The 13,838-nt window shown below is 33.1% G+C and overlaps 1 protein-coding gene across 4 annotated transcripts in view; it reads left to right on the top strand.

Annotated features, from left to right (window-relative positions):
- Window positions 1-13,838, top strand: part of LOC118195881 (protein sel-1 homolog 1-like) — a 141,351-nt gene that overhangs the window by 21,121 nt on the left and 106,392 nt on the right. The window contains exon 1 of one of the 4 annotated variants that reach the window (XM_085819982.1): window positions 10,265-10,457. The exons of 1 other annotated variant lie outside the window; for it this stretch is intronic. The gene's annotated coding sequence lies outside the window, so the exon portion shown is untranslated. Of the gene's footprint in view, window positions 1-10,264; window positions 10,458-13,838 lie in introns of those variants that run through there. 2 more of the 4 variants (XM_085819977.1, XM_085819974.1) reach the window with 2 other exon arrangements.

Consider the following 13,838-nt stretch of genomic DNA (forward strand, 5'->3'; position numbering starts at 1 on the left):
TGTTACCTCGAATACTCAATTAACAGATGCACAAAATCTACATTATCTGCATGCCGCTCTTAAGGAAGAAGCAAAATTGTTGCAAACTCAGGAAGATACTTTTGAATCATTATTTGGGGCTTTAGAAAATCGCTTCGAAAACAAGAGAATTATTAATATTCACGTTAAAGCTATCTTAGAATTCGAAAAAATTATTCATGAATCATCGAAAGAATTAAGGCGTCTAGACGAAACAAATTCTCTGATATTTTAATTACTACGGTCATTTTAGACAAAATAGACAAGGAAACTCGAAAACAATTCGAATTATCTGTAAACGCTTCAGATGTTTCTAATTTCGATAACTTGATGACATTCTTAGAAAAAAGAAGTCAAACTTTGGAAAGTATCCAAAAAAAAAAACCACAATAAAATCAAAACAAACGAATGAAATAAAACCAAAAAACCTTCTTGTTCATTCAAATAATTCGGAAAGAAACTGCGTTATATGTAATTCGCCACATTCTCTTTTTAAATGTAGTAAATTCCTTGACATGAATTTTGGTGAAAGATTTACGCTAGTAAAACGAAATAACTTATGTCTGAACTATTTGGGAACGATCGAATCATTTTTGCAATATTTGCCATTCAAAACATCATACATTGCTTCATAAGGATGAGTCATCGAATTCGGATTCTGTTTCAAATAAACATCCGCAGACGATAAAGCAGAAGACAACTGGCGGGAAGGATATTCCTCCGGCGCCTAATGGGAAGGCAACGAGTCTTTCTAATTGTTTATTAACTACCAATAAATGTGTTATCTTGCAATCTGCGATTGTTATGATGAAATCTTCAAAAGGGACATTCATCAAAGGAAAGGCTCTTCTTGACAGCTGCTCACAGATTTACTGCGTGTTTGCTCATTTTGCAAAACAATTAGGGATTAAAAAAACAAAGGTTTTCGCTTCGATTTCAGAATTAAATGGAACTAATATTACTTTAAATTATAAATTGAGGGCTTGAATTGCCAATAAGGAAAAAACATTCTCTAGAGAACTTGATTTTTTTATTGTTCCCAAAATTACAGAAATGACTCCCCTTACCCCCATACCTATTGAAAATATCGACATCCTCAGGAATATTTCCTTAGCTGATTACAGATTTAACACGCCTGAGGAAATTGATTTATTATTGGGTGCAGAATGTTTCTTTGACTTATTAAATTCGGGTCAAGTTCGCAGCGCAACAAAAGACTTATTGTTCCAGGAAACGGTTTTGGGATTCGTAGTTACTGGTATTTCGCATAATCCACCACTTGAATCACAATACAGTGGTCTGCTTACACAAAATGAAAAAAACTGAAGAAACATTGCAAAAATTCTGAGAGGTAGAAAATATTAATTTTCCGGATTCAGCACTTAATTCTGAAGAGAAATATTGCGAAAAATATTTTAATGAAACTCGTTATCGAACCTCTGAAGGTCAGTACGTCGTATGCATGCCCATGAAGGACTCTGAATTGTTGGGCGAGTCTAAATATTTAGCAGAGAAAAGATTTAATCAGGTTTGGCAACGATTGGGTCAGGACTCGAATTTACAACGATTGTACTCAGAATTCATGCAAGAATACAAGGATTTAAAGCATATGGAACTAGCTGAGGGATCTGAATCCATAAATGATTCGTACTACCTGCCTCACCATGGGGTTTACATACCAGACAAAACTAGTACACGTTTAACAGTGGTTTTTAACGCCTCAACTGCCGCGACATCGGGATTGTCATTAAACGATATTTTGTTGAAGGGAAGAATTCCACAGCAGGAATTATTTTCTATAATGGTTAGATTTAGAAAACACAGATACGCCTTCACAGCAGATGTACAAAAAATATATCGACAGATTCTAGTCCATCCTCCACAAAGAGACTTGCTCAGAATTTTATGGAAGGACAGTGTTGATGCACCAGTGCAAACTTATAAGCTCAACACAGTAACGTAATTTTGGTGAAAGATTTACGCTAGTAAAACGAAATAACTTATGTCTGAACTATTTGGGAACGATCGAATCATTTTTGCAATATTTGCCATTCAAAACATCATACATTGCTTCATAAGGATGAGTCATCGAATTCGGATTCTGTTTCAAATAAACATCCGCAGACGATAAAGCAGAAGACAACTGGCGGGAAGGATATTCCTCCGGCGCCTAATGGGAAGGCAACGAGTCTTTCTAATTGTTTATTAACTACCAATAAATGTGTTATCTTGCAATCTGCGATTGTTATGATGAAATCTTCAAAAGGGACATTCATCAAAGGAAAGGCTCTTCTTGACAGCTGCTCACAGATTTACTGCGTGTTTGCTCATTTTGCAAAACAATTAGGGATTAAAAAAACAAAGGTTTTCGCTTCGATTTCAGAATTAAATGGAACTAATATTACTTTAAATTATAAATTGAGGGCTTGAATTGCCAATAAGGAAAAAACATTCTCTAGAGAACTTGATTTTTTTATTGTTCCCAAAATTACAGAAATGACTCCCCTTACCCCCATACCTATTGAAAATATCGACATCCTCAGGAATATTTCCTTAGCTGATTACAGATTTAACACGCCTGAGGAAATTGATTTATTATTGGGTGCAGAATGTTTCTTTGACTTATTAAATTCGGGTCAAGTTCGCAGCGCAACAAAAGACTTATTGTTCCAGGAAACGGTTTTGGGATTCGTAGTTACTGGTATTTCGCATAATCCACCACTTGAATCACAATACAGTGGTCTGCTTACACAAAATGAAAAAAACTGAAGAAACATTGCAAAAATTCTGAGAGGTAGAAAATATTAATTTTCCGGATTCAGCACTTAATTCTGAAGAGAAATATTGCGAAAAATATTTTAATGAAACTCGTTATCGAACCTCTGAAGGTCAGTACGTCGTATGCATGCCCATGAAGGACTCTGAATTGTTGGGCGAGTCTAAATATTTAGCAGAGAAAAGATTTAATCAGGTTTGGCAACGATTGGGTCAGGACTCGAATTTACAACGATTGTACTCAGAATTCATGCAAGAATACAAGGATTTAAAGCATATGGAACTAGCTGAGGGATCTGAATCCATAAATGATTCGTACTACCTGCCTCACCATGGGGTTTACATACCAGACAAAACTAGTACACGTTTAACAGTGGTTTTTAACGCCTCAACTGCCGCGACATCGGGATTGTCATTAAACGATATTTTGTTGAAGGGAAGAATTCCACAGCAGGAATTATTTTCTATAATGGTTAGATTTAGAAAACACAGATACGCCTTCACAGCAGATGTACAAAAAATATATCGACAGATTCTAGTCCATCCTCCACAAAGAGACTTGCTCAGAATTTTATGGAAGGACAGTGTTGATGCACCAGTGCAAACTTATAAGCTCAACACAGTAACGTAATTTTGGTGAAAGATTTACGCTAGTAAAACGAAATAACTTATGTCTGAACTATTTGGGAACGATCGAATCATTTTTGCAATATTTGCCATTCAAAACATCATACATTGCTTCATAAGGATGAGTCATCGAATTCGGATTCTGTTTCAAATAAACATCCGCAGACGATAAAGCAGAAGACAACTGGCGGGAAGGATATTCCTCCGGCGCCTAATGGGAAGGCAACGAGTCTTTCTAATTGTTTATTAACTACCAATAAATGTGTTATCTTGCAATCTGCGATTGTTATGATGAAATCTTCAAAAGGGACATTCATCAAAGGAAAGGCTCTTCTTGACAGCTGCTCACAGATTTACTGCGTGTTTGCTCATTTTGCAAAACAATTAGGGATTAAAAAAACAAAGGTTTTCGCTTCGATTTCAGAATTAAATGGAACTAATATTACTTTAAATTATAAATTGAGGGCTTGAATTGCCAATAAGGAAAAAACATTCTCTAGAGAACTTGATTTTTTTTTATTGTTCCCAAAATAAAAAAGACCAAAATACTCAAGCAAAAGCTCTGGCTTGCTAAACTCGATTGGAATGACACATTGCCAGATTCTATGGACAAGGAGTGGATTAATTTCGTACCCACGCTCTCTGAACTAAGTAATCTTAAGATTCCTAGATTTGTATTCCAGGAAAATCACATAGTTCTCCATGGATATGCAGATGCGTCATCTTCGGCATACGGAGCTGTAATCTATGTTCAAGCTTTACCAGTTTCGGGATTGCCAACCGTTCGACTTTTGTGTAGCAAGTCACGAGTTGCACCTATAAGAACCTTATCAATTCCTAGATTAAAACTGTCAGGTTGCCTTCTATTATCCAGATTGATGGATAAAGTGATATCTTCGTTGAATGTTAAAGTAGAAAAAGTAATTCTTTGGTCTGATTCTACGATTTCTCTTGCTTGGATTAGAAAATCACCACACTTACTAAAAACTTTCGTGAGTTACACAGTCGCTTTAATACAAGAGCTTACGGGGTCATACCAATGGAAATATGTGCCATCTGAATGTAACCCATCTGATGTCATATCGCGTGGACTGGATGCAAACGACATTCTTACGTGTGATATCTGGTGGAATGGACCAGACCTTCTTCGTGAGGACGTGCATTATCCAGAACAACCTCTTGCGCCTACGACTGATAATGACTATGTCAAGGAACTAAAATGTTTATCAGACTCTAATTTTGCAATATTAGAAAATAATTCTAGTTTAGCCACTCTCTTAAACCGAACAAATAATTATATGAAATTAATCAAAATTTGTAGTTTTATTTTTAGGTTCTTCAAAATCATTAGGAATAAGGAAAGGGTTTCAGGGCCTATAACCTTAGAGGAACGGAAAGGGGCCGAGTTAACATTGATTAAAGAAGTGCAGAAAGGTGAGTTTTATTCTGATATTGAGTCACTTAAGAGGGATAGCCCAGGTACCTCGTAGGAGCAAGCTTAAATCGTTAAATCCATTCATCGATAATGATGGAATCTTACGCGTCGGTAGCAGACTTGTGCAATCTCAGGTAAGTTATGATTGTAAATTTCCAATCATCTTGCCAGCTAGACATAGGTTGACTTATTTGATCATGTACTATTATCATCTGAAATATTTGCATCTTGGACCAGAAGCTCTATTGAGAACTGTTAGCCAAATATTTTGGCCCATCAGCAGCAGGAATCTTGCTAGAAAAATAGTACATGAATGCGTACAGTGTTTCAAACACAGACCTGTACCAATAAATCAGATAATGGATGATCTGCCTGCTGAACGAGTGTCAGTTGAATCAAACTTTAACAAATGTGGACTTGATTTTTGTGGTCCGTTTTTTATGAAGACAAAAAATCAAAGAAAAGGAGTTTCTCTAAAAATGTATGTTGCAGTATTTGTGTGGCTTGCTACGAAAGAATTTTTAGACTATATACATCAAATTCTTGCGAGTTACCGCGCTGATTTCCAAACGAATAAATTGTTAAAGATTCTTTTCTAATGACTTGCAATTCTAAATCGCGCGCTAACTTGTGGTGATGAAGTTTCGTTCACTACCTGAATCAATTAATAATCTTACGATTCTCAATTTATTTTTGCTTTGAGCAATAACAGAACATGTCTGTAAAAGCACACTATTTTCAGGTTTTAGAGTATTACAGTGGGAAGTAGATACTAAAGTTTCATTTTGCGTATCTGCGGATTTAACATCTTCCATTTCTTTCGATTTCAAACAGCAGAAAAGTTTATTATGATTTTTCTCGTTACAATTTTTGCATGATTGTATTCTTGACCTACAATTCGATGACAAATGTGATTTTAGAGGGCATTCGTAACAACGACCTTCCCATTTTAATTTGTTTCGTTTTTGTTCGTCGGAAAATTTCAAACATCCGGCAGATGTATGTTCGTTTGATTTGCAGAATATGCGAAACATTTTTACCGATGTGTTAAAAGCAGAATCTTGTGATTTGACTTTATAATTTTTGAACCCTTGTTTAGGATTAACCCCTGTGTATTTATTACCCTTTGAGCTATTAATCAACATACTTGCTTCTCAACATTCAGTTTCGATTTTAATGAACTCTATTAATTCACTTACTCCTATATTTTGGTTAGATGCTCTTTTCCTACGGAATTCAAGAGCTAAATCTTCAGGTAACAATTTAAGAATTATTGGGTTCAATAACTGTCCGTATGACCGCTAGTAACATCTCAACTACTTAAATTTCTGACACAGATTTGTAACTGATCACAGAGCTTTCTTATAAACATTTGAAGAACTTTTAACTGGTTCTAACTGTAACAACATGCATGAATTTTGATATAATAACATCTTTACGACCAAACCTTTCTTCTAAACTTTTAATACGTATATCATAATTTTTTTCAGATAAAGCATATCCAGATACACAATTATATGCGGAACCAGATAATAAACTTTTCAAATATGTAAACTTATCTATTTTAGATAAACTTGGATTAGAATGAATAGCATTATGATACAAATTAAAGAATTCGAGCCATTTACTGGGATCACCAGCAAATTTTTCAATATTTAATTTAGATAACTTTACTGAAGCACTACTTGTAACAACATTGTTACCATTCAGAGTACTACTAATACCATTACTAGTTGTTGTAACTTCTTTCAACAACTTCATTACTGTTAATTTTCTTTACTTTACTAACAGTCTTGGCTTTAAACGTTATAATTTTTTCATCATACTCTTCACATGCAAGTAGTTCGTTATCATATTCTTTTTCATCAATTATGAGAGCATCGATCTGTGAGTCAAGACTTTTAAGTTTCTCATGGTATTCAATTAACAATTCATATGATGGATTTAGATCTTCTAGATGTTCTTTACTTAATTCTTCCGATAATAATTTCTCAAGTTTATTTAGAAGTGTAGTAACTTTACTACGTACAATAGCACGTTTCTTTTTCTCTTTTGCTAAATCATACACTATGTGTGATTTTCAGAGATCGATACCAAGAACAAATAAATCAAAATTCATACCTTTCAAAAGGTAATTCCCCTTTTCGCGGGTTTCAAACACCAAAATAAATGGTGGTGTTCCATGAGTCATGATTTCTAAGTTGTTTCGTTTTCAGGAGTCAGGTTGGGAGAGCATTATAATTGTCAATCAAAACTTCAAGATTTCACAGAACATAGAAATAACATTTATTAACGATAAACTTAATGATATAGTATATTACTTCTGCCTATAGCGGCCATGAAACATAATCAAGCACCAAAAAGTATGACATGCGTCATTCTTCATGTTCAAGCGTCAAGTGGAATATTTTTTTTTCGGCGCGCACCAAGAACGCCACCTATCTACCGAAAAGACGGAACAATATTCAATAAACAAAAATTTGTTTTCATACAGGATCAAAGCATTTTGAAAAAACTGTGTTAGATCAGTATACTTTCTTAAAATTAAGGCGTACATTTTTGCAGTCATTACATTAAATAATAATTTCAATTTTTCATTCTAGAAAAATGAAAATCCATGCTTTCTTTTACAACCCTTAGTTCTTTCTGAGAGTAAATTTAAGACCTTTGTAAAAGAGAAGTGGCATAAATTTGGGTGCTATAATTTGGGAATAATAAATTTCCAAATATTAAAAATATTTATTAATCCTAAATATTTATTTTTAATATTTAGGGATTGAGTGGGCTTTCTACTAAAGATACAGAACTTGCCATTGTTCAGATATAATTTCATTTTTTCTTTCAAATTATTGAGGTCACATAAGAGATTTTTGAAGAATGAACCAAAAAAAATTTCAGTACCACATATATTTTTGTTTTGATGCACTGTACTCATATGATAAATCTGTATTTATTTTGAAAAGTTTAGAATGAGAATTAAAGGGGTGCAGGTTGTTGGCATTTAAATTTCACTTCACTTTGTGGCATTTGTGTACATAGCAGAGCTTAAATTGCGTCGGTACTTCTCAGGTTTCGAGATAAATTATAATTTCAGCCGGAGCCCTAAATAAAAGAGTCAGGCACTTTTTTTATGCAAGTAAACCACAATTTTAACACAAATTTTGTTTTAATAGTAAACATGTCTTAAAAATCCGATTCTAACTTCTGAATGCAAGCCTGTCTTTCCATTGCACTCACGCCTTGCACAGAGATTGAGACTTTTGAGAAAAGAAAAGTCTCCAATTATATCTCAAAGGCTTATTCTCCAGGATATGCAATGAATTTATGAGAGCGGATAAATTTTGTATTCCTCAAAGAACTAAAAGTGACACACTAGTTGTGAACGTTCCATGCTAGTGACTTCCTTCTGCAGAGCTGTAGACTTTTTGAATGATGTAACCAAACGGGGGACCACTGCTGCCACTTGTACCAAGAAGTTTTATATTTATTCTCACGTTGTATTCAGGGAGAATTTCTGCCTGACGGCTAGAATTATATCGACAGGGCATCGCGATCAGGTAGTCTTGAACTCTTCCCTCTTTATCTTCAAAGCTACACTTTTCAGTTATATTGCTTTCCATACCCTCATACTCTTTCTAGAATTCTCACTATTCTCCTTAGTGGAGCTTTAATCGTTTTATCTTTTTTTCTTGGTATGCTGCAAAAAAAGAGTGATACTTGTCATCCCTTGGAATAGTACATTTTATGTAATAATGGCTGTTTAAACTCAGACGGAGATTAGCCGAGTTGCTTCTTAACATCTAAGTGGAATTGTAATTCCGGACAATGCCTCACATAAGACGAGGTCCGATACTTTTTTTTAACTATTCAAAATTAATTTAATAATTTATTAAATTTCTCTTTATCTTTACATTTTTCTTAATTTAATCAAATTAATTAATTAAAATTTATTATCTAATTATTAGCTATTTTAATTATTTTTTTTCCTTTCCTTCGTCACAGTCTTCCATAGGGCTCTGGCACTTCTAATTTTAGAAATTAAACCCAGGTATATAGCATGGAACAATAAGTCCTCAAGACTTAATGGGAACGGAAGAGGGGTACATGATCTTGGGATCTATCTCCTGGTCATTGTTTCAAAATGAGATAGAGCTGGGCAAATTCATATCGTCACCTATAATGTGTCCAAGGTTTAAACTAATGACAGATACTATAACCAAGTGCACTCTTGGTCAATGATTTCGTAGACGTTTTTGATGTTACTCTCAGAGGAGTCTGTGATTATATTAGAATTTAACTAAATAAAAAGTTACCATGTGTTATTAATTGCTTCAACATTCAATTAATTTATTATTAAATAATCAATTAGTTAAGTGATTTTTCCTTCTATCGTGTCTTAATAATTTAATATTCATTTCAATATACATATAGAAATTATAAATTTATTCATTAGTCCTTAATGTAATGGATGAATGTCGTCACCTTTTTGACTGTATTTACTAACAGTGAATTCTGTGGATGTATAGCAGAATAAAAATATTATATTATTATTTGTTATTTTACAGGCACGAAAGTAGTTGATGAACACTTCTTTCACCGAATCAATCGGGCGCAAGCAATTCCACGCTTCAGCAATATCACATCGATGTGTATGCCGAAATGAAACTTTAAAATCATAGTGCGCAGATTCTTTTTTACATACTTATCAGGACATCTTGTATACTTATTATTATTTTTTTTTAATTCTGACATTCAAAGCAGCTAAACATTCTTTATTTCTGAAACTAGCTTCTTTCTTATTTAGTCTCGCATGTTGACACACATGGAAGACACTACTTCGTAGGAATATCCATTAAATAAAATTTTATAAAATTCATTTTGCACTTCGTCTGACATACTCGCGGCCATCACAAATTTGAAACATAAACCGACAGCGTTAATTCCTTTTGCGCATGCGCTTGGTGTCACAATTTCTCCAAGACCTGATAAATCGCCAAATTTAGTCGCTGGCTGCATTTCCTAGGGAGGAAGTAAAAATACGCCCCCGCGTTTTTTTATGCGAGTATGTCAAACTCGCATAAATGGAAAATGCCATTATGAAGTGGAAAAATAATAAATTATGAAGTGGAAAATGAATTAAAAAAAAATTTTTTTGATGGATATTCCTACGAAATAGTGTCTTCCAAGTTCAGAGGAAAAGAGAATTTACATTTCTAATAGCAGTTTTTAAATGGAACACCATGAATGTATGAAATATTTATTTTTGTCGTTTTCTGATGAGTTCATCCTTTGATTTCCAGGAACAAACCTTCTCACGTTGTGACATCTGGCGGCAGAATTTATAAACTAAATGGGTAACTGCTTCCATTTAGTACTTTACTATTTTGATTAATGTCTTGATCACAGCTTTGTTTGGAAAAAGTAGTTTATCTGATATAGTGAATCTGGCAAACCCGTTGAATGACGCAAAAATAACGTGTCATTAAATTTAAAAAATCAAAAATAAGCAGCATCAGTCAGATGATGTTTGATGCTATAATGCTAGCAGTTTCCTAATATTTCTTCAATTTAATTTACAGATCCCCATATTCCTTCTAAAAAGGTATGTGCATATTTATTTTAGTTTCGCATTCGGCAATTTAATTATTTTTTTTTTCCCTTTCCGTAAGTATCAATGAAATTTAATCAGCAATGATTACTTATATGTGAAATTTTAAGAATGGATTTTATTTTGTGTAGTGGCTTTAGATAATAGAACGTGATAATAGAATGTGCATGTTTAGAAAACATATCTAATAAACAAAATATAATTTAATGTTTCTGTCTGCAGTCAGATTACATAATAGAATCATTTTGATTTTTAAAATCATTTAGGAGATTTTATTTAGAATTTGTCTAATAATTGTTTTGCAAATGTTTTGCATTGATATAAAAATTAAAAAGAATTTTTATCATTACAGTCGCTGGCATTTGCTATAAGACACCTGTGTTTTTCAAATTTATTTGCAGATATCAGTTCTTAAATATTAGTTAAATGAATTTATTTTTCTTTCACATATACTAATGATAATTTTTTAATCTGCTTGTTTTGAAACAAGTTATTCAAAATGTTTTTTAAATAGTTCATTCAAAAAGCTCTGAACTCCCATAAGTATTAGGACACTTTAAACAAACAGTTCATACGTAATAAAAATATGAAAATAACTGGATATTTCAATATTTGGCTCTAGTGTAGAATTGGGTGCCCCTTCGATTAGCGACAATTTTTTAAAACTTTTGGTGATGAAACCTCACTTCTGTTTACCACGATAGTTTTAACTTTTTCTAGCTTCCTGATTTTATTTAAATGAAAATAGATTGATGTGTACATGGACAAATTTAAGGCAGTGCGCAATGCCTAGTTTGTGCAATTCTAGGATGTTTTTTTAAGTGAAAACAGATCGGTAAAATCCTAGTATACGATGCAGCCTTGGCGCAATTTTGAAAATTATCGCCGACACCAAAAATGACCCAAACAACGTCTATGTATATACTATACACTATAACCATAGTATATACTATGTATACGATGAGTAGATCTATGTATACGATGATATATATTCTTTGAATGACCCGTTTACTACTTATCGTATATGTCCAGTTTTTACTGCTCATCATAAAGTCGCCAAAAGTAGCGAAATCCCGTGTGCACCGGATACTAGGATTGAACCAACAGATCGATGTGTACATGGAAACAGAGTTTGTGCAATTCTTTGACTTCTTATTTTGGTTTTGCGTATGGGCCATCTTGATATTGTGCCTTCCAAACTCCGATTTTGGCATCAAAAAAGAATCGCCAAGAAACAAGGGACACCCAATTGTAAACTTTTACCCAATATTTCATTGGGTATCCTTTAGCTAAAATTATACTTTTCGTTCGCTCTGTCATGGATTTAACTAAATTTTTCAGGTAAGAATGTTCCTTTTTGTTCCATCAACATAATTGTTTATGGTAGAGTGTTCAAGAAATGTTATCTTTCCATATTTTTTTTCCAATGTGCTCCATACATATTCCATAAAATTTAAGTCCAGAGAATATACTGAAATTCAGATAACTTCAAGACAGTTGTGTAAGCAAATACTTATGGCTATAGATTTAGTATTATTATTCTGATAGAAGTTGAATATATTTTGCACTGTAAGTTTTTTTTCTGTAGCTGCTTTCAGATTGTCATTAAGAATATTTATATAGTTATACTAATCCATATTGTTTTGTATAAACACTACATTTCTTATAACAAAGGCAGGTCTGCACAAAGGTCATAATTTCCCCTGTGTGTAATATTTGTCAATAGTTTTTGGTTTAATCCTAGTATCCGGTGCACACGGGATTTGGCTACTTTTGGCGACTTTATGATGAGCAGTAAAAACTGGACATATACGATGAGTAGTAAACGGATCATTCAAAGAATATATATTGTCGTATACATAGATTTACTCATTGTATACGTAGTATATACTATGGTTATAGTGTATAGTACAGTCAAAAGTCGTTAATCCGGACTCGTAGGGACTTCGGCGATTCCGGATTATCGATTTTTCCGGATTATAGATCATCAGTTTAAATCTCGTAAGATGGCATGCAGAAATTCTAAAATTAAAAATATGAAGCCGTAATTTATGAAATAAAGAACAATTATGATCTAAAGGGTATCAAAATTTACAAAAAAAAAAAAGCTTAATATTTATTTGTTTACTTTATTAAACATTTCTTTCAATGTAAGTTGTTTAAGTTGCTTCGTTTTATGTGATAATACTTTCTCTTTAATTCTATAAACAGACATAATTTCTTGTTTAGATACAAAGTTCTGCTGTTCAAGTCCTATAACTGCTGTGTCAAGAATACTGACTATTTTGTCAATCGAAATTTTTTCGTTTTCAATAACCTCTGTGTCACTTTCTTCATTATCGGAAGCGAAGATTAAGGAACAACGCAATCATTAACATTAACTGAAATAGATAATTAGATAATTTTAGCTTACACCGTCCATTATACATTAAACGCGCAGGCGAAAACGTATTCTGCACTTGCACACACGCATATGTGCAGTAGTCAAGGTCTTACGCGCACGTGTAAAACGCCTGTGTGCATGTGCCAACGCGGCGCATGCGCAGAAAGTTTTTAGCTTTGAGGTCCGGATTATAGATCATTCCGGATTATGGGTGTCCGAATTAACGACTTTTGACTGTATATACATAGACGTTGTTTGGGTCATTTTTGGTGTTAGCGATAATTTTGAAAATCGCGACGTTCTTTGGATCATTTTTGGTGTTGGCGATAATTTTCAAAATCGCGCCAACGCTGCACCATATATTAGGATTTTACCTAGTTTTTTTTTTAGCCCAGAAAGGCTATTAATTTCGTTTTGGCTTTTTGTGACATTTCATTTTTCAAATTGTTGTCACCAAATATTATCGCCCTGTATTATATTTAAAGAAATTAAATAATGAAGAATTTGCATAAATATATGTATTTTTCTAGCATTGTGATAAAACAACGGTACCTAGAGCCATCAAATTTTGAATGACATACCTCTTGGCATCTGCAAGTCCAAATTTGGAAATTATCTCTTTCATATTTTCTACAGTGGTTATGAGTTTTTGATTAAGAAACTGAATGATTTCAAAGTCAGCAATGACAACACTGTAGGAAAAATAGAAACATTTTTATCTTCAGTGCACAGGACTGTATCGGAAATTGTAAAGATGTGCTCTTTTTAAATTATTTTGTGATATTGCTGTTGAATTGAATTTTATGGTTTAAGTGCGAAGATCATGATATTTAATAAATAAGGGTAATGCACAAAATGTGAAAAAAAAAAAAAAAAAAAAAAAAAAAAAAAAAAAAAAAGCCTCTTTTGGCGTATATAAAATCTGAAAAATTTCAGACTTTTTTTTTTTGAATTCTTAATTTTGATTTTGTCGCATATTAATACATTTGTCA

Source organism: Stegodyphus dumicola, chromosome 1, assembly GCF_044657685.1.
Source record: "Stegodyphus dumicola isolate Sdum_Otavi_A_Nest chromosome 1, ASM4465768v1".
NCBI lineage: Eukaryota > Metazoa > Arthropoda > Arachnida > Araneae > Eresidae > Stegodyphus > Stegodyphus dumicola.